The sequence below is a fragment of the Megascapheus bottae genome, chromosome 8, assembly GCF_031878675.1.
Source record: "Megascapheus bottae isolate mThoBot1 chromosome 8, mThoBot2.hap1, whole genome shotgun sequence".
Taxonomy (NCBI): Eukaryota; Metazoa; Chordata; class Mammalia; order Rodentia; family Geomyidae; genus Megascapheus; species Megascapheus bottae.
Genome location: NC_143516.1, coordinates 14,871,766 through 14,893,288, shown reverse-complemented (window position 1 = coordinate 14,893,288; position 21,523 = coordinate 14,871,766). Strand labels below are relative to the sequence as shown.

The 21,523-nt window shown below is 38.7% G+C and overlaps 2 protein-coding genes across 2 annotated transcripts in view; one reads left to right on the top strand and one right to left on the bottom strand.

Annotated features, from left to right (window-relative positions):
• Plagl1 (PLAG1 like zinc finger 1) overlaps positions 1 to 20,468 on the bottom strand; it is a 41,008-nt gene extending 20,540 nt beyond the window's left edge. The window contains exons 1-4 of the mRNA XM_090338005.1: positions 20,386 to 20,468; positions 15,837 to 15,876; positions 8,990 to 9,112; positions 1,271 to 1,332 (exon numbers count right to left, since the gene is read on the bottom strand). The gene's annotated coding sequence lies outside the window, so the exon portion shown is untranslated. The remainder of the gene's footprint in view (positions 1 to 1,270; positions 1,333 to 8,989; positions 9,113 to 15,836; positions 15,877 to 20,385) is intronic.
• Positions 1 to 21,523, top strand: part of Phactr2 (phosphatase and actin regulator 2) — a 381,904-nt gene that overhangs the window by 256,672 nt on the left and 103,709 nt on the right. The gene's annotated exons all lie outside the window — the stretch shown is intronic.

Genomic DNA, 21,523 nt, shown 5'->3' with positions numbered 1-21,523 from the left:
GAATAGGCCTGGCATGGATTGATTTTAGCAACAAGACATACTGAAGGGGTTTCACTTTGGTTAACCTTTCCCTTTTGAATGTGGTTGTGGGGAAATAGACCATTTACAATTAGAATCATCTAAAAAACAGGACATACCTAATACTCTTCTCAGCTTCCCTAAGACAGCTGAAGATAACCTTTCTGGAAGTCAGCCTCAAGAGACTGGAGTTATCTACTGAGTTTAGGGGGAAACTATCAAGGATTATGTGTAAATTACAAGGAAGACCGGAATTAAAAAAATATGGCATCACAGTCATGGATATTTTGAAAAAAAAATACATATATATATATATATATATATGTGGAAAAGGGCCAAGTGTGATGGTTAAACAAGAACACAGTGCTAAAAAACAAGAGAAGGGTACTGTAGCAGAAAATAGGCTTAGACAATTGATACATGTCGTGGGAAAAACCATAACCATGTTGGTAGGAAATGAAAGGCTACCATCACAGATCATTTTGCTGAAATGAATGGACAAAGCAAGTCATCATTTCCAAAGAATAATGGAAATAAAAAAATTAAACTTCTGATAAATTACAAGGCCCCTACCAGTCATGAATTTCATCAGATGAACACCGTACCTACTTTTCACAACTTTAGGAATTAGGATACACCATATGCAAATGAAGAATCACCCAAATTAGAAACTGAGTTATACGTCTATACCCGATATCTGATTGTACATGTACGTTAGCACCTCAATTTTTTCCTAATATCTATTTCTTCTGTGACTAGGAAAAATTCTACAATATCTTTTTATAAAATATAAAGTACACATTGAAACTGATATGTTGACTGGAAACTGCTTTGGACAACTTTTTAAATATAATCAAAATAAATAAGTAAAATCGAAGAATGTAAGGAAGCCACATTTTTTTAGTAAGCCAGTCATGTTACACAAAAACCATGTACAATATCTACATTTTTAAACTTAACACACACAAGGGCAATCGCGTTCTTATGCATAATCTCTTGTTTTGGGGTTTTCTTAAAAAAAAAAAACAGGGTTTCAGAAGTTCCTAATCTTTGTCCTCCCAATCCAATTTTTCCTTCCAGGCCTACAGCTGCTCATAGACAAATTCTCTGAGTGTTTTTTGGAGTGTTCTAACCCCTTCTGTGTGACAGGTAGAAGGCTGTTGACGTAGATCCCAATGCAGAAAAAAAAATGAAAACAAGAGTCATGAATGACCACAGGATAGCTAATTGTACATGTTTCTGACATATTTACCTTTCTATACGAGGTGAAGATGATGTGATCCAAAGCAGAGACCACGTCAGATGTGGGCAACCCTAATTGGGGAGGGGGGCACATAATCAAAAGGTTAAAAGAGCATTAAGATAAGCCATAATAGATAAAAGCCCTTTAGCTATAGCCAATGTGAGCTCAACTGTACCAGTGGCAAACTCTCTTTCCATCCTCATCATCGTGTCACATTCCAGCAAATTCTAGGGGTGCTAAGTTCTGAAAGAGCTCTTGGTTTTAGAGAGGCAAATGCAGCTACATGGCTAAAATCTGGCTATGATGTTAGAATGCAGAAACAAACACTGTGACACCTGGAGCCACTCAAAAACCCCACGCAATCTGTGCCACCTCTCTCTTATTTTGACCTCCTTGCCTGTGAAATGGAGATAATGATCCATCTATACAGTACCAGACCTTTTGCAGATTAAATGAGTTGATTTGAGAAAAATGCTTGTGTCTGGCAGGCAAGGAATACTCATGATTTTGCAATTATTTTTCAGGGACCCAAAATGAAAATAATCTCACAGCTTCAAAAAGAAAGAAGAAAATAACCAGACCCTTTTTCAAGTGTGTCAAGTAGGAAGACTATGATTCTTCTTTGGAAAACAAATATCTAAGTACAGAGGGAGGGACAAAAGGAGGGAGGAAGAAAAAGAGGAGGGAGGAGGCAGGAGGGAAGGAGGAAAGAATAGAAGGAAAAGGCTCCCACAGAACAAGAAATAGCAAGCTAAAAGGCAAACTAGGAAAAACAAAACACACCATCTCTGCATAGTTTATTTTTTTAAGACAAGATTACTAATGTAGGAGAAGCCTAGAATACAGAACTTGGCCTGAAGTATACCCAATAGCTATTGAAGGGATGGCAGTAGTAAAGTTTGTAAAGGCTGAAAAAAATATTTCAATACATATCACTGATAACTCGGAGCCATCAACCCTCACCTTCCGAGATCCAAAGTCATTATTGGCCAGCTGTCCAATCCAACTGGCTGAATAGTTCACAACCAACCATAAGAACTTCTCTTTATCTAAATAGTCCACATTTATGTACTGAAATAGGCTATTTTTGTTTTGCATTTTACTAATAGCAAAACTATACTAATTTGAATTCTATTAATGCTATAGATATATTTTAGGTATGAACCGAGATATTTCGCTTTTTGGTTTTTTTCTCCTGAGGTCTTTCCTTGCTGAAAATGTCAGTAAATAATGTTGCAAAGTAAGCATTTAAACTATGGAACACATATTAAATGTTTATTTCAATGGCAAATGATCATATATCAAGAATTTGATATTGGGTCATTATAGAAGATTTTTGGGTTTTTTTCCCCCAGTCCTGGGCTTGAGCTAAGGGCCTGAGCATTGTCCTTGGACTCTCTCAAGGCTACAGCTATACCACTTGACCCTCAGCACCACTTCCGGCTTTTTAATATGTATGTGATACCAAGGAGTGGAACCTGGTCTTTGTGCATGCTAGGCAAGCACTCTACCACTAGGCCAAACTCCCAGCCCCAGAAGATCTTTGTATTGGTAATGTTAGGCCTGCATTTATTTTCCATATATTTCAGAATAACTTCTGATGAAAAGGAGGAGGTTTTGACTCTATGAGCCTTGGTAAGGCTACTTACTTTAATTCATCTGAGTGGATGGGAAACTATTTAAGAGGGAAGACTCTGGTATCTTTCCACTAGGAAGTTTGTTTACGTAGATAACATACATACAAATACACATGCAAGCTTTGACTCTTAAATTACTGGAAATAATTCTTGGATATCACAGTAGGCTTTAGGCTTAAGCCAGGGGTCAGGGGAGGCTCTTTTATGGAGGCTCCCATAGCTGAAGTTATCTGATTCTGTAAACACAGCAAGCCCACAGTTTTTCCCACCAGTCACTTCCTTGGCCAAATACATAGCTCTATCAATAGCTTGCTACTTGAAAGTGGAAAATATCAACTGGGAAAGTGAGGCTGTATTTCCTGCTTTATCCTGTTCTGTGCATTCCTACTTAGCTATGCTATCATGCAAATTTACTTCCAGACACTGGGAGCAATCAGCACCCACGTTATAAATCTATGCTATTCTCAATACGGTACTACTTCCAGACGTGAGAGTATACCAGTGACCAAAGCCATGGTAATTGTTCATTACAGAAGAAATTCAAAACTCTCAGCCACAACCTCACCAGCTGCACTACCATATTTTTCCGGTCCAAACATATACCCTTTCCTCTACAGGATTCCCACCACAAATCACAAATCTGGAAACTTCTGCTTCAAACTCCATCTCTAAACTGGATCTAAACAGAAATGAAAAGACATTTCTTTAGAGATAATCTTGGTGGTAAAAGAAAACATGAGAGTTTCTATGATGTATGCTTCCTTATTACCTCTATATTATTTTTTAAACCATTATGATTTTAAGATACTATGTGGAGAATGATTTCTCACTAAAGCTCAGGGTTTTAAAAATGAAAAAGAAATAGATTGTAATATGAGAATAGCTCAGAAAGTAGGTTTGCTTTAGGATCTCCTGTGAAATCAGAGTAGTCAATCTTTGAGAGTTAAAAATTTCTCTTTCCCTCTTCACTGAGAAGTGTGAGGGGGGGGATGTTTGCTTTCTTTATAAAGGAGTCATAACTCACAGTGGTAGTAAATCTGGTTAAAGAAATTGCTAAAGAATGTTTTTGTTTTGTATTAATGTTATATCCAAGGATTAAATCATATCAAAAGGAAGTTTATCCATCTCCATCAGCAACTTTGGTCCAGTCTATAAAATTCTTAATTCAAAGACTTCTCACCATAATGAAAATTATCTGAATATTACACTGAGGTTTACTTTTCAGAAGGAATAATAGAACAGAGAACTTGGGTCTAAAAGGGACAAAAATCATACATTTTTAATCCCTCTTCATGTAGGCTGATGGATTGTCTCACAAAATAATAATAATAAAATAATAATGCCAAAGCAAAAATGTATTTAATAATTCTCCAGAAGGGAAGGATTTTTTTAGGAAGTGATAGCATGAATCAGGTAAACAAAAGACCAATAAAAATGCCCTAAAATTTAGTATTTGTAGTTGAAGCCTGGATAAGTCATTACATTCACAGGAATGCATGGGGAGCCATCAATCCCCATTCATTCAAATGCATTTACTGAGCCAAGAGCTTTGCTAGGCTTGGAGATATAAAAATGAATACGACACAGCTGCTTTACTTCCAGCTAAAAGAATACACCTAAACAAAGAGCTATGGGCAATGGGTTAAGTGCTATAATGGAGATGTGTACAAAGGGCTGGGGGCCAAAGGAAGAAGCTATAGATTCTTCCTGGGAAATCAGGCAAGTAAAGGGAGATAGAGGAGGAGGAATGAGTAGTTTTCATCTTGATGAACTGGAGAGTTTTTAAAATTGTGCTCTAAAAAAAGGAGAGAAGGTGGTCATTTGGAGATGCATAAACTATTTACCATTTGAGGTGCTATCTGGGTATATTTACCTAGTTTCATATATGTTAGATATACATTTTCATTTAAAATATCCCAAGAGCACAATTCTGTTTAAAAAAATGTATTATCACAATAGTCCCACAAAATGCACATAATTCAGAAAGGCTTGAATCATTAGCATGAGCGGTGAATTCTGTCCCAGGTTCAAAGATGCCTGGGAACATAAATGAATGAAAGACACATTTTAGATAATTCAATATATAACACGAATGCTTCTTTTAACCATCTCCTCTTAAAGAAAAAGCACCACTGGATATATCATGATTTATATATCTTTATGCCTGTGTTTAAAGAAGAAGAAGAAGAAGGAGAAGGAGGAGGAGGAGGAGAAGGAGGAGGAGGAGGAGAAGAAGGAGGGGGGAGGAAGAGGAAGAGGAAGAAGAAGAAGAAAATAGGGACGTGTTGAATCAACTTCTCCTAAACATCATTTATTATGCATACCATATTCCTACTTATAACATCGTTGTGACAAAACCTCCATTGTTCCATTACACACTAGCCCCCAACTTGAGTCATTCTAATGTAAGCATGAGAAACTCTCTAGTCTTCTTTGGGGTGAATTTCCAAATTCCTCTGTGTTAAATTGAGGTCTAATTTTCCCTGTGCCTGGTTTTCACAAGAAGGTCCATTCCACCCCATGTGCTCCTTTTCAGCTGTCAATAAACAGAGGCTGTGAATTCCCCAGGGCTTCACAAAGCTAGTTAGGCAGAGCCATTCATTCCTTCAGGAAAACAGGGCATTGATTTCAGCAAGTTCCCAGGGAGCAGCTGCGACAAAGAGATCAAAGGCCCACCTCTCTCTCCCTCCATTGCTTTCTTTAGGCCCAGCCCAGACAAACAGCGACAGGTCTCCTTGAGACCAGGAGAGGGGCCGGCATACCACCTCATGGTTCAATTCAATTTCGTCCGTTTCCTACATTCCAGCGACAGTCCAGAATGTGAACCATGACACACCAGTGCAGTCCCTCCACATAATATACTGCTCACTAGTTCATCCAAGGTCAGAGGGAGAAAGCAGGCGTGGAGGGAAGTCCTCCACTTCTAGGGCCTGCTGAGCCTCAATGCCTCCCCCCGCCCTCCCTGACACTTCATAAATAAACTTCTCCCTCTCACTCTCCCTTTCTTCCTCCATCCTGCAACTCCACAAGCCATGGTCTCACTGAACAAGCTGAGATTTCTTTCCTGTCACTGGACCCCAGCGGTCTGGAAACTTTATTCCCAGACTCACAGTTGCAAGGTGACAGCTACAGGAGGCAAAGCTACCTGGGCAGCCCTGATCAGTTCATTCCTGTCTCAGCAAGCACCACTAGTACATGAATTCAAGGCTCTTGTTTCCAGGGCTCCTACCCTCTCGCCCCCCCCCCCCTCCATGCCCCAATGGGTGTACTCCAGGGAAAGCCACAGAACTTAAAGAGGGAATTTAGTTTGCTTAAATTCTGTTTGCAAAACAACAACAAAACAAATGGTGAACAGAGCTGGAACAGTTGTTTTTTTATTTGATCTAGAGAATCACCCAGACTGGGTAATCTGGTCTCCTGAATGACAAGTCTTTCTGTGTGAATGAGTCGTGTGTGTTTGTGGGAGCAGAAGCGTTGGCCAGCAACAGGGATTTAGCCAGAGAGAGTCTGAAAGAAAATGAGTTTTCCCCAGAGTGGTTACCTACACTGAGCAAATATAATTAAAACGTTTCCAAACTGGCTATTGAATGCAGAAGGGTTTCTTTGACACACCCCTCCGAGAAAGTCCCTAACAAAATGCATCCATTTAATTGTGGACTATTCCATTTCTGTCACTCATCCTGAGTAAACATGGGAATAGATGGGTTACGTTTCAAAATTCCTAAACCCAAAAGAAAATAAACAAAATTGGAATGAAAGGTATGGAGGACTCATGCCTTGATGCAGAACACTACCTTTCTCCATGCCACTATAAGCTACAGTGCTGACCGTGGCTCACCACAGACCTTCAGAACATCCACTCCCTTTCCTATCCATCTTGGACTACCAAAGAGGCCATTTTGTAGGGTTGGGGTGTGTGTGTGTGTGGTGTGTTTGGGGGGGGGTAGTAAGTGGTTGAACAGCAGTGAAGAAGAGGCCTTTGCTTATTTTCACGGTGGGCCAGAAGTGAGCTTAGGAAACACAGAGTTGACTGGGCTTGGGGGTATACTCCTGAAACCTCAAGACTAGGAGAGTGAAGTAGAAAGATGGCAAGTTAGACAGCACATCTTTGACCAAAGAGGCCATTTTGTAGAGGGTGCTGAACAACCTTCAAGGAAATAAAAGCTTTTTGTTCATTTTCTAGTGCGACATAAATGGGCTTACAAAACACAGGCTGAAGGAAGAAGATCTCAAGTCAGACACCTGTCTGAGCTATGCAGCAAGTCTGGCCTATACAACAAATTTCTTGGGGTGGGAGGGGGGAGATAGGGTGGAGGAGGAGAAGAGAAATCAGAAAAGGAAAGAAAGAAAATATAAAACTCTAGCCAGGCACGGTGGCTCACGCCTATAATTCTAACTACTCCGGAGGCTGAGATTTGTGGATTGCGCTTCAAAGCCAGTCCGTGCACTAAAGTCTGTGAGACTCTTAGCTCCAGCTGACCACCAGAAAAGTGGAAGTGGCGCTGTGGCTCAAGGGGTAGGGAGGAAGCCTTGAGCTAAAGAGCTCAAGGACAGCATTCAGGCCCACAGTCAAGTCCCACAACTGACAAAAGAAAAAAAAAAAGAAAATACAAAACTCTAAATGGCTAGGAAAGACAACTCATAACCATGGCATTGTGACCGTTAAGAATATTAAATCTAACTCTTGCACTGACTCATTTTATACTTTGAGAATACAGTTAACTTGGCTATCTTACCCCTTCCCTTCTTCAACATGGCAACAGATCCTTATCAAGAAGTTCTTTACCAAGTGCTGGTAAAATAAGCCATGTCCCTTAAAAACTTGTATCTTCTAAAGCTAGTGACATGAATGAAACTTCTTTATATAGTCACAGATCACTGCAATTCAGTAGAGGCTCTCCAAAAACTCACTAATTTCCTATAAATCAAAGCACACAGTCTATGGCACACGACCAAACACACTCATCAATTCATTCATATACCTTTCAGAAGCATTTACAAAGCATTTAGAAATACCGTCACTGTGATCTCCCTCATAATCCTCTGAGACAGTTGTACTAATCTTTTTCCCACATGGCGAAAGTAGACTCAAGAGTGGGTAAATGAGAGCTAACTTACAGAGTTAAAACTTTCAATTCAAATGCTTTCATTTTCCCTAGCTATTATATATGCATGGATATATTTTTATTAAGGTTGTCTGGTCATAATCATGTTAGGTAATCATGAATTTTCTTTCAGTCCAGTGCATATGATCCACTTAGGTAGCTTTTATAAGGTAAGGACACCAACGTTAATCTATAATATATACGCAACCATTATTGAAAAGGATGGTTGCAATCATTCTCCATGTAAAAAATGAAATAAATGCAAAAAATAACTAAGAAAAAACTCTTCCTTTTTAATAAAAAGATAGAAGATTTAACTTTTAGCTTTAGGTTATGCCCTCCAGCATCAAAAGTTTTACATTCATGTCTAAAATTTATGAGGAGCAACTGAAGAACCAAGTCCAAACTGTCATAAAAGACACGGGTGCTGCTTTACAAAATAGAAACAGGAAGTCAAGTCTCTTGTAAGATATCTAATTGAAGCAAATTAGGTGTGTCTAATTCTTGTTTACTATTAACACCCATGTAATCTTTTCTGTATGATTCAGTTCTACTTCTTGCCATTTATAAGCAGTTCCAGGAGAAATGGAAAGAGTTGGATAACAAGAATTCATGGACTTAGCACATGAAGGGAATATGCTGTGTGTACATAGTTCTGTAAATATTTCAAAGAACTAATACGTACATGACCCTCACATCACTAAGAGGCAACTCAGTAGCAGCAGACAAAACCTCCAGAGTTTAAGTGAAATGCTAGCCTCACTTTCTTACTTCTTGTCTTCCTTTTTATAACTGGCTATGAATGGATGGTGGTGTTCAAATGCTACAGTGCAGAGCGTACAGAGTATTGTGGGAAGACTTAGACCACTAAATCTAGGAAAGCCACAAAAGACATTTAGAGAGGAAATTACATCTACCCAACTTTTTTTTTCTTTTTGCTAGTATAGAAGTATTTCTGAAATACTTCTGGTTATCTTTGAGCTTACCATTTTCTTGTGAATTCTGGCTATCATCCAGCGGTTTACATCTTCTTTACTGTTGCTGTTCACTGGCACAATTATATGGGCCGTCCCCTCTCTCTCTAAATTTATCCATGGCATTTTTGAATGCTAATAGGCAAGAAGTTGAGGCAATTATTTGACTAAATACCACACAACTGGCCTTCTAGTCCTACAGCTATGGGTTTAAATTTACTTCTCATTCTTATACTACCATACAGCTTATTATTTTAAATATACATGTTAACCTATAAATTGCTAATACTGAGAAATATTTGTCTTTATTGCCACTAATCTCAGAAATTAGTTAATAACTAAGGGAAGACTGGAGGAGTGGCTCAAATGTAAGAGTGTTTGTCTGGCAAGCCTGAACCTCTGAGCTCACAATCCCACAAAAACAAAATACATATGAATGAGTAAAATAGAGATAATTATCTGAAAATGTCACAAATTTAAAACAAACAAACATACAAAAACCCTAGTGAGGCACCAGTAGCTCAGACCTCTGATTCTAGCTAATTAGGAGGCTTTAAAGCCCACCTGGGCAGTAAAGTCTATGAGCTCTCATCTACAATTAAAAAGCTAAAAGTGCAACAGTGGTGTTTACATGATAGAGCACTAGCCTTGATCACAAAAGCTCAGGGACAGTGCTTACAGACTAAATTTAAGCCCAGGACCAGCACACACACAAGAACAACCTAAAGAAGGACAACTCATGTCTGGGAAACATGACTGTAAATAGCTGCGTTGCCTTTTTGTTTTATCTTCCCCAATAATTTAAGAAACTACATTATTTTATGCAGCACTCAGCTGCATATAGACATTTGCTTATAATCCCTTACGTTGTGTCATTGAGATCATTTTCTAAGATCATTTTCCAAATAGTGCTATGAATTTTCCTTGACGCACTGCTAATATAGTAACATCTTAGTTCTTTGAAAATATTTTTATTTTCATTTAGTTGAAAATGCTTTCCTAGGGAAGTAGGGCTGTGACTCAAGGGATAGGGTAGCAGCCTTGATCTGAAGAGCTCAAGGACAATGCCCAGGCCCAGAGTTCAAGCCCCATCACCCCCCTTCCCACACACAAAAAATGCTTTTCTATTTTTTTTAAAAAAATTAGGCTACCTTTTAGAGCAGTTTTAATTTCACCGCAAAAGTGGGCTAAAGGTACAGGGATTTCCTTTTTATTCCCCTGCCCATGCCTATGTATTCTCTTAGTTTATCAATACCCCTCACTGGATGGTATATTAGAGGATTCTATGGAGCATATAATTATTATCTTGAATCCATAATTTATACTGGGGTTCACTCTAGGTGTCATACTTAGGACAAATTTACGATGGGTATCCTGTCATATACTAATAGTAACATACAGGATTATAAATTAACTAATTTTTATAAGACTATGATCCATCTTGATAAATATTCTAGGTATAGTTGGAAAAATGTTTATTCTGCTGTTGTTACGTAATGTTCTATAATATTAATTATAACAAAGTAGTTGTTTAATGCTGTTATTCAAGTCTTATATGTCATCTACTGAGTGTTGGCTCTGCCCATAATTATAGATTTGAATTTCTCTTTGTGCCTTCTGAATTTAGGTACACAAAGATTATGTTATCTTGACTAATTTACCAAATAACACTTTTTAGCTTCAATAACATCCTTCATTCTAATTTCTACCTTATTTGGTACAAATGTAATCAATGCAGGTTTTTGAAAATTAGTACTAACATGGTACATTATTTTCTATCCCTTACTTTTCATTCTTAGTGATGGCTCTCTGTCTCTCTTACAAATATGAGAGAGAAAGAGAGAGAGAGAGGGAGGGAGAAGGAAAGAGAAAGAGGAAGCAAGAGGGAGAGAGAGGGAGAGAGAGGGAGAAGAGATTTCATAATATCTTATTAAAAATCTGATATGACCTTCTTTGGCGTTTAATTATGTATTTAGACCATTTATACTTAGTGTGATTACTGATATAAGGCGTAAGTGGAGCATTTGGCTATTTGTGTGTTCTGATTGTCCCAAATGGATCTCTATTCTCTTTTCCTGATTTCTTTTGAACTGGTTTAATATATTTTTCTAAGTTACTGTTGTTTCCCTTTTCTCCTAACATTTAAAAAATACTTTAATAGCTACTTGAGTATATTTACATCTTTTAACTTGCCATGCTGTTACTTCAAGCATTGTCATTACTGCATATGCAGTATGATACCTCACAATGTTTCATTTCTATTTTTCCTTTCTTAACTTTTGTGTAATTAATGCCGTATCTTTTACTTTTACTTGTTTTTAACTGCCATGCTACATTGTTACTTTTGTATAAATGGAATGTTTAAATATAATAATAATAATGAAGAAGAGGCGGAGGAGGAAGTGGGGGAGGAGAAGGAAAAGAAGGAGGAGAAAGATAAGAGGAAGAGGAGGAGGAAGAGGAAAAATTAGTTGTTTATATGCTTACCAAGATGGTTGCCACTTCTGGTCATCTTTTCTTCCATTTGATATTATTTTTCTTCTTCCTTAAGGAATTCTTTTAATATTTTTGGTACTATAGGTCTACTGGTAATATATTCTCTCACATTTTTATTTCATCTCTCTTAAAAATATTTTCACAACTACAGATTTTTAGGTTAATAGTTTTAGCTTTAGTACTTTCACATCTTCTGTGCCTGATCCAAGTCTATTGTCATTCTTATCTTTGTCCCTCTAAATGTATAGTGTTTTTCTCAAATTTGGCAAGTCTAAAACCATTATTTCCTTAAATATTCTGCCCTTTCCTTCCTTTCTAAATTCTCTGTATATATTTTTTCAGCTATTTGAAGATGTTCTAGTGACCACTAATATGGATTTGACCTTCCTGAGTTTTAGTTTGTATATTTTCTATTTTTCATGTCTTTACCATCACAAAATATGTTTCTGTGATATCTAGTCTGCTGTTAAGCCTATCCAGTGTACTTCTTGTCTCAGATACTTTTGTCATCTCTATAAATATGTACAGAAATTCAATTTTTGTCTTTTTGTAGCTTTTATCTTTCCTTAACAAGCTTATATTCTCCTCTCCCATTCTGAACATATGGAACATAGTTGTGACAACTATATTAATATTCTTATTAAATCTGCTTGTTCAAATTTTATTAACTCATTAAATAAGTTCACTAAATTTTAGTTAGTATTTTCCTTTATTATCTTTCATTTCTCTGTTTATATTGATTTTTTTTCTTCACTAAATTTGTTTCTTTACATGTCTGCTAAATTTTGGTCAAATTCCAGACATTGTATACTTTACTGGGTGCTGGACTTTTTTTTTTTTTTAACTTTAAATGTCCTTGAACTTTGTTCTGGGATGCCATTAGACTAGTAGAAACAACACAATCCTTCAAACCAAGCATCTACAAAATATGGCTCACAAGCCAAATCTGACCCATTGCTTATTTCTGTAAATAAAATTTATTAGAGTTCAGTCACCCTCATTTATGTATCATTTATGTGTGTTTTCACACTGCCATGGTGGAACTGAGGAGCTGTAACAGAGACTACATGACCTAGAAAGATTAAATATTTTCCATTTGGCACTTTACAAAATGTTTTATGATCTTCCTTTCATATCTTAATTTTAAGATACATAAGGCAGAGTCAGAGCAGCCAATAGTCTAGGGTGAGCCTTTTTCTTACTACTGAGTTACTGCTTTCTGAATGCTCCACCTAATGTCATGTATAGTATAGGATTTTTCCATTTTGTTTTTAGCAATAATGGGGATGGAATTTAGGGCCTTGTGCTTTGCTAGGCAGATACTCTAGTGCCAGGAGCATGTCCCCACCCTTTTTGGTTTTTCCATTTTGAATGAGAGAGAACACATTCTTCTCAGCCCTCAGTGAGCTACTTTTTCCCCCCATTTCTAGGGGCTCTTTTCTCAGCCTTGGATAGTTCTTCCATGTATACACTAATTAGCGCCCAGCTGAAGACTCCAAGGAAACCTTTAAATATGCCTGTCTTGTGTAACTCTCTCTTCTATTATTCTGCTTTTCAAATTCTAGCTGCCTCAGCCTCCCTGAATTCTTCGACTGAGGATAATCACTGGGCTGTGTTTATGTTCACCTTTCTTGCACTGTAGTCAAGGCCAAATCATTTGTCTTTTTTCTCCCAGGAGTCACTGCCTTGGGTCACTTAACCAATGTCTGAATATTTTTCTTTCATATATTTTATAGCTCATTGGAAGTGGTGGGGACACTGATTCACATAGGAGAAAAAAAAATCCAATTCCTATTACTACTTCATCATGGCTGAAAGCAGAAGTCCTGAGAATTCGACCCCCTTTTGCATGTGTGCTTTATATTTACACAGAAGTTGTCCCAGCTTGAGTCATTACCCATCCCTAACCGCTAAGCAATCTTTTTCATCATCCCACTTACCTATTTTGAGGAATATATAATGGAATATGGAATTCAAATTACATAAAATTTTGGAGGGAGCAGTACTAAATTTTAAACTCAGAGCCTTATACTTGCTAGACAGATGCTCTAACCCTTGAGCCATGCCTCTAGCCATTTGATGTTTCAGATAGGGTCTCCTGCTTTTGCCCAGGCTAACCTTAGATTGTGAGACTCCTACCTCTACGTTTCCCTAACTGCTTTTGCTCAGTCTGACTTTGAACCATGATCGTCCCATCTCTGCCTCCTGTGTTGCTGAGATTATAGATATATGCTGCCATACCCGAATCTTTTATATTGACATTTATTTTCCATTTAAACAATATTTATGGAGTGTGCATTAAGGACTTATCAATATGGTCAAAACAACCCAGGATTCCTAACCCTTTGTAGTTTATCTTTGAATGAAAGGGAGACAAACAAAGATATATGTCAGAGAGTAATTAGAAAAACAGTGAATGGATTGTAATTGTGAGGAGGGTAAAGTAGGGAAAACAATGCCAATTTGAAACAGCCAGTCAGAGAAGATTAAGTGAGAAAATGACAGTTTAGGGAGGATCTGTACGAAATAAGGGACCTAGTCGTGCAGTTATTTGTGGAAACAGTAACTGCAAATGATGTAGGAACAAGAAGACTGGGTGGTTAACACAGTGAGTGAAGTGAAGCAGTAAAGATTAGGCCAGAGGTAATGGGGCCCAATATCACACAGAAGCAGATAAGCAGATAGAGAAGCACTAGAGACACTGGAGCAGGAAAGTAACACGATCAAAGCTGGTTTTAAATAATTTATGTGGCCACTGTTTGGTGGATGAGTTATAAGGGAGAAATTATAAAAGCATGGAGGCCAGATAGAAGCTACTACAACAAGCAGATGAGACAGGATCACATCAATGTGGCTGCAGAATAGGATGAGGAGGGGAAGAAAGGTTTCTAGACCTGTGGATAGTAAAGCTGACCATGAGTCCTCACTGCTGCATGTGTAGAGCAGGAGAAAATAGGAAGATGAGCTGCCATTGGCTGGCAGATTAAGAAGATATGGGAAGAAGAAAGTGAGGCTGGGCAAAGGGATTGCTTGGGAGCTCAGCTGTAGACGTGATGGGTCTCCTATGCCTCTCAGACATTTGGATATTTGAAGATTATGGAAGAGGATTACACTGGGCATGAGTACTTGATGATAGCACATATGTGCATGTATACCCACCCAAAGTGAATGGGATAGTTTATAGAGTGAGTACTGACTGGAGTAAAGTCTAACAGTTATGCCTGGGGATACTCAGTGTCTGGAGGTCAGGGAATTAGGGCTATCAGTGAAAGATAAGACCGGCCATTGCAACAGAAAACAGCTTGGGAAATGTAAAAACTCAGGCAAACAAGGGGGAAAAGTGCTTCAGAGAGCAGCATGAGCAACTGGGTCATGGACTCTGTACTCTGCCACACAGGACTTGAGGTAACTGTTGGAGTGGCAACATGGAAGTCACTGGTGACACTCTTTATAATAAAGAGTTTTAGTGGAGGCCGGGAGTTTGGCCTAGTGGTAGAGTGCTTGCCTAGCATGCACGAAGACCTGGGTTCAATTTCTCAGTACCACATACATAAAAAAAAGCCGGAAGTGGTGCTGAGGCTCTAGTGGTAGAGCTCTAGCCTTGAGAAAGTCCAAGGACAGTGCTCAGGCCCTGAGCTCAAGCCCAGGACTGGCAAAAAAAAAAAAGTTTTAGTGGAGTGGAACCAGGATGGAGATAGAATGGGGAGAAAGACTAAGAATTTGTGGCTTTTTTTGTTGTTGTTAAAGCAGGTAAAGTAAATGGGTGATATCTACAGAGAAATTGGTACTAACTTTTTAAGAAACATGGGAAAGAAAGGAGACACGCTGTAGTGATATTCTTAAGTAAGCCAGAGGGGGTGAAATTTAAGAACATAGGTATAAAGATCAGATTTATATTGGCTTGAGATCACTTGTTCCATGAAAAGGAGAGGAGGATATGGGTCCAGATGCACGTGGATGAGTGAAGGTGGTGATATGAGCTTAATACGATAGGGAGTATTTACCATTCTTCCATTCTTTTTCATCAAAATCAAAGATACCACACATAGGATGTAGATAAAACTACAATGAGAAATAGCTTAGGTGCACCTAAACCCTCATCTTTGCAAATGGCCTCCCTTCCTGCTATCCTAACCCGGGAGAAACACATGCTCTTAGCCCAACATGGGTAAGTGACAGTCATACCAAATAACTCACCTTCTAGCAGCAGCAAACGTAAAGTGAACCTTCACATAACAGTAGAAAACAAAACGAAACATATTCCACTTGTTCTGGAACCTCTAGAACTATGCAGTCTTATATGATTAGAGAAGACAAAGTATTGGAGGGGAAAGTGAAAAAAATAAATTGAAATTCAACTTACAAAAGCTGATGATGCAGTGTATGGATCAGGCAGGAGCAACCTGGAAACAAACAAAAAGTAATCGTTAACCTCTCATCACAGTGCAGCTGCTGCGTATGGCCATTTTGAGATGGCCGTGAATTTCCATGTGGTTTTAAGGCAGTCTTTTACTCAGTCTCTGCCAACAGAAGCATGTCTCAAAATGGAAACGTCCAGTGTCATAACCAATATACTGATACTAACACAATCCACAAGTCTTTTGAGGTGCCCTTGGTTTATGGTATACAATTTTATCACACACAATCAAGATACTGAATTAGTGATCACAGTCTTCCTTCAGACGCATCCGCCTCCATCATCACCCCCCCCCCACTATCCTTACACATCCATTTTAACATAAATACCAGATAGGTATTTTACTCCTTGTCCATAGAGATTCCTCTGTCTTCCTTATATCACTTTATGAATAAAGAATTCTAGGGTTTTGGGGTTTTTTTTTTGCCAGTCCTGGGTCTTGAACTCTGGGCTTAGGCTCTGTCCCTGAGCTTCTCTTGCCCAAGGCTAGGGCTGTACCACTTGAGCCAGGACACTACTCCCAGATTTTTTCTGAGTAGTTTATTGAAGACAAGAGTCTCATGGAGTTTCCTGCCTGAGCTAGCCTTGAACTGCAATCCAGATTTTAGCCTTCTGAGTAGCTAGGATTACAGGCACAAAACAAGTGCCTGACTATTTTTTGACATTGAAGAGTAAGTTTTACTTCAAAAAATAAACTTTATATTGTTTCTTCTTATTTTTATTCCACTACAGAACACACAAAAGGTGAGAAGAATAAAAGAGATGTGTTATCAAGATACTTACTACATTTTCTCTGGGAAATATGAATATTTACCAAAGGACCATCTAGGGTTATAAGTGCGTGCATATACACATACATATATACACACACATTCATCCTAACTCTCTGATATATACAACATCATTATCCATCTTGGGCCCCAAAAGGAACGAAGACACCAAATACGAGGTTTAAAGAGTGAGAGAATTAGCAAGTGCATATCCTGGTATCTGGGACCAAATTTTTAGCCCCCAGTCTATACCATCCCCCAAAGAAATGAATGGCACTAAAATCAACATGCTTTGGGTATTTTATATCATCATCCACTGCTATTACAAATAATTCAATTATTGTTACTCTTCGCTTTCATATAGAGAAATTGAATAAGAAGTACAGCCAAAATAATGATTTGGAGATTTTGTCTTGTTTCATTCTGTAAAAGGGTCTTGTTAGGACTCAAATTTGTGCTCTTCCTGCCTACACCTGCTAAATGCTGGGCTTATCCATGTAAACAAACACACCTGGCCCAAAGCAATGATTTGTGAAATGGACATAGTTCTTTATTGAAACACAAAATGACAGGTAATTGTCAAAAGCCAACGATGGAGCCCACAGAAAGAGCTGTATCACAATAGCAAAATATTTGCTAGTCCTGAATTATGAATTATAAGTCTTCACCACATGCAACTGCTGTTTACATGTGGTCATGATTATTCCTGAAAAAAGGTTATTCAACCAAAGATGATTATGAGAAAACTAAAATCTTCAGTCACTGATGCATGCTTCACAATTAGGCCCCTAAGCCAACAGCGCTATTTAAAAGTCTAGGGATAATGTCCAGATAATAATAAGCTAATAGGCACCTACTGGGACAGACTTTCTGTAGGCTTATTAGCTAAATGATATAGCATTATTCCCAAAGATTAGTAGATATTTTCTTCTGCAAAGCCACATAGCACATTGATGAATAGCTGTTGTGGTTTCGCCACCATTCAACAATGTGTCCAAGGCGCCTATTCAATAAGCCATTGATATGCTGCCCTAAATACCCTGGCTAGGTTTTCTTTACAGTGCTAATTTTACAGATGCCTCCTAGATGATCTAAGGTCAGGAGGCAGCCAAGGAGGAGAGTGCATTAGTAGCATAGTTTGGCATGCATATAACTGAGTTATACATAGGAACTAGGCAAACAGGAGTGCCCAAGTTCCTCTTCCACCGAAAACCTTCCCTGACTTTAAGGGATAAAGTGAACTCTGCCTCATGTACATTTCAATGTATCAAAAATTTGATGCAATCTCTAGGAATTCCTGTTAATTTAACAGACACTTGATTATTGTTCCCAGTTTACGGGAAATTCACATTTTCTCAAGGGTGGAAAAGTAGAGGGCGGGACTGCTTTTTCATACAGCCTGATCATCTTTCCTCAGTGAGAAACTGAACTTCTGGGTTAGGCCAATGATAGACCAGGGGTATACTGATACAGCTCTCTTTTCCAGAATTCCCAATGCCAAGAATTTTTTTTTTTTTTTGCCAGTCCTGGGCTTGAGCTCAGGGCCTGAGCACTGTCCTTGGACTTTCTCAAGGCTAGAGCTCTACCACTTGAGCCTCAGTACCACTTCCAGCTTTTTTCTATGTATGTGGTACCGAGGAATCGAACCCGGGTCTTCATGCATGCTAGGCAAGCACTTTAACCACTAGGCCAAACTCCCAGGCCATGCCAAGAATTTTTGAAGTGTTCTGATCTTAAGAGTACTATTTCCTTCTTGGGCAAATACAAAAGAGATAACAAAATTGTTTTCTGAAAGATTTCTCTCTAAAAACTAAGCCAAAAAGAAAAAAAAAGGATTTCAAGACTTAAAAAAGGAGAAGAAAAATCAGAATTTCATATGCAGCCCTCTCAATGGTGTATTCTCTCAGGAAAACAAATATTCAATATTCCCTTCCCACTTAGCATGACTCATCTTCACTGCTCTCTAAAATTGTGTACTTCGTTTAGAATAAACTTCCTATTTACAACCTGGGCTGAGAACCTCCATTTCCTATTCTCAGTGGAGGTCTCCTAACAAGCAGTGATAAGTAACAGTGATGAAAATTCAGTCTTGCCAGGTGTTGGTGACTCATGCCTATCATGCTAGCTCCTCCTGAGGCTCCTGGTCAGAGCCAGTGTGGGCAAGCCACAAGACTCTTACTTCCAATCACCTACCAAAAAAGCCACAAGTGGAGCTGTGGCTTTAGTGATAGAGCACTAGCCTTGAGCAGAAAGGCACAGGGACAGTGCCTAGACTCTGAGTTCAAGCCCCAGGACCAACACATGCACACACCCAAAAAAGCAAAAACAACAAAAAAGAACCTCTGGTCCCTCTTATTGTTTTTGTTTTGAGTACATATAGACAGCCATACACAACCTTGCAAAAGACTGTTTTCAAGTAATGATGAATTCAATCCCTGTAAGCCTAAAGACAAGTTGGTTCTACTGGACTAATTCTGTTTCCCAAGAACCTGATCCTGATATAAAGCAAGGACTTAGACTGCTGAAAAGCAGGGCATGGTGTGATGAGGACTTGTCACATTCAATTGTACCTGGAAGGAAGATAGCTCTCCTTAATTAACTCACATTAAAGGCTTTCTAAACCTAGACGACAAGAGAAGGATACATGAAAGTGCATTTTTGTAATCTTACAACTACTCTGTAGGTTTTAACTACTCCGTAGGTTTTATTTTTTAATAAAGTACTAGAAACAAAACAAAACAAACTAATAATACTAAACATTGGAGTGCTTACTAGGTGCCATAAGACCGTGCATCAAGACTCCATTTTGATTTTTTTTAATGAGCTTTTTGGTTTCATTTATGAAAAAAGTTAAATTTCTATTTTTTAAATGCTTCAGGTGGGGAAAAAAAACTCTAGGATATATTAAAAAAAACTGATCAAACTATCTTAGTCATTTCAGGCTACAGTAACAAACTACCACTGTCTGGGTGGCTTAAGAAGCATTGATTTCTCACAAGTCTGGAAGCTGGAAGTCCCCCAAATCAGAGTGTCAACATGATAGAATTCTCAAGGGGTTCTTCTGGGTTGCAGACTACTGACTTGTATAGTCTCAAATTACTTCTCAAAGCCCTACCTCAAAACACCAGCAGAGGAAAATCATAGAGTTTCAACATATTACTTCTAGAGAAACACAGACAGCCTTTTTGAATGGCTCAAATGTAGACATGCAGATATTCGGGCTTTTTAAATACATAGCTTATAGGTTGTAAATTTATATTAAAAATAGTTCAAGGACAGTGCTCAGGCCCTGAGCTCAAGTCCAGGACTGGCAAAAAAAATAAAAAATGAAACAAAAAAGCCGTAAATGGCCTTGCAAAAGCTCAGAGTTTATTTAAAAAAAAATAGGGAGAAAGTCACAGTGCATATATATGTATGTTGGTAGGTAGGTAGAGTTAGGTATACATGCTCAAACTCTGCCAACTTAGATAGGCTCTAAAGAATGCCAACAACTCTGCAACCATGCCCTATTCTGCAGTCATTTCACACTTTCTCTCCTGTCTTCAAGTTGCTCTCTGAAGTCTCCATACTTGTATATACCTGCCCTTTGCCTAACATCCTTCTTTCCCGCTGGGAAAAGAAAAGTTGGTCCAACTTTAAACTTGCCTCCCTGTACTCCAAACACTAGCTCAGATCCTTCCTGGAAATAGAAGTAAATCCTCCATTATAAATAGGTCTTCATTGACCTCAAATCGTTATCTAGCTCTCACTCTACTCTCAGCCAAACTTCGCAGGAGACCTGCAACTGTAGACACCGCATTTCCTCATGTGCCCCCCCGCCCCCATCCTTCAGGGTTCTTATCGGAACCACTCTATCAAATGAGCCTTATGAGGTCATCAAACAATTGTCAGTCTCCTCATCTGAAGAATCAGGATCAGGCTTGAGGGAGATTATGAGGTTGAGATACTGAAAACCTTTTGTTGGAGCTGTATGGAGCCCAGACTTGCTCCAAAACACTATTCGGAGGGTATTATACTAGGACTCCATTTCATAGGAACCTGTACTTCTTTCTACACCACTTCATCCTCTCTTGTAGTCAACTCCAGACTTAACTCCACAATATCATTGTTTTGGGGGCCAGGAGTTTGGCCTAGTGGTAGAGTGCATGCACGAAGACCCGGGTTCAATTCCTCCGTACCACATTCATACAAAAAAGCCGGAATGGTGCTGAGGCTCAAGTGGTAGAGCTCTAGCCTTGAGAAAGTCCAAGGACAGGGCTCAGGCCCTGAGCTCAAGCCCAGGACTGGAAAAAAAAAATATCATTGTTTTTGCATTGCATTTAACTGAGAAGAACCTTGCTACTTGAATATTTTCTGCATTCATCAGTCGGAGAAAAGGTCTTTTTTAGTAACCACAACAACCTGAGGTACAGGAGATTTAGTCCTCTCTGTACAAAGATACTCTTAGCTAAGAGGGAAAAATTTTTCCTAAGATGTGACAGTCAGGAAAACATGAAGCATTTGGCCTCTGATCACCCTAGGCTGGCTATTCTTGGAGATGGTTTTATCTTGTTGTTTCTTAGTTGTTCCCATTAGCTGGCGACGTGACAGAGCTTCACTCGAGGATGACACATTCCTATTACCTCTATGAGGTTGGAAAAGCTAAAGCTGATGAAAGTTCATTCTGAGCAAACACATCAGAAACTGACTCATCTATCATAATGAGACTCTGAGCATTCTGATTGTCGAGATATGTATTCTCAATTTTGCTGATCATTTTCTCTCCCTACCTCTCCCTCAAAGCTGACTTGGTAAAGCATGAAAATTGGCATTGGCTTATGCATCACCTCTAAAGCCTACTCTGGTTTCTACGCATATAGACCC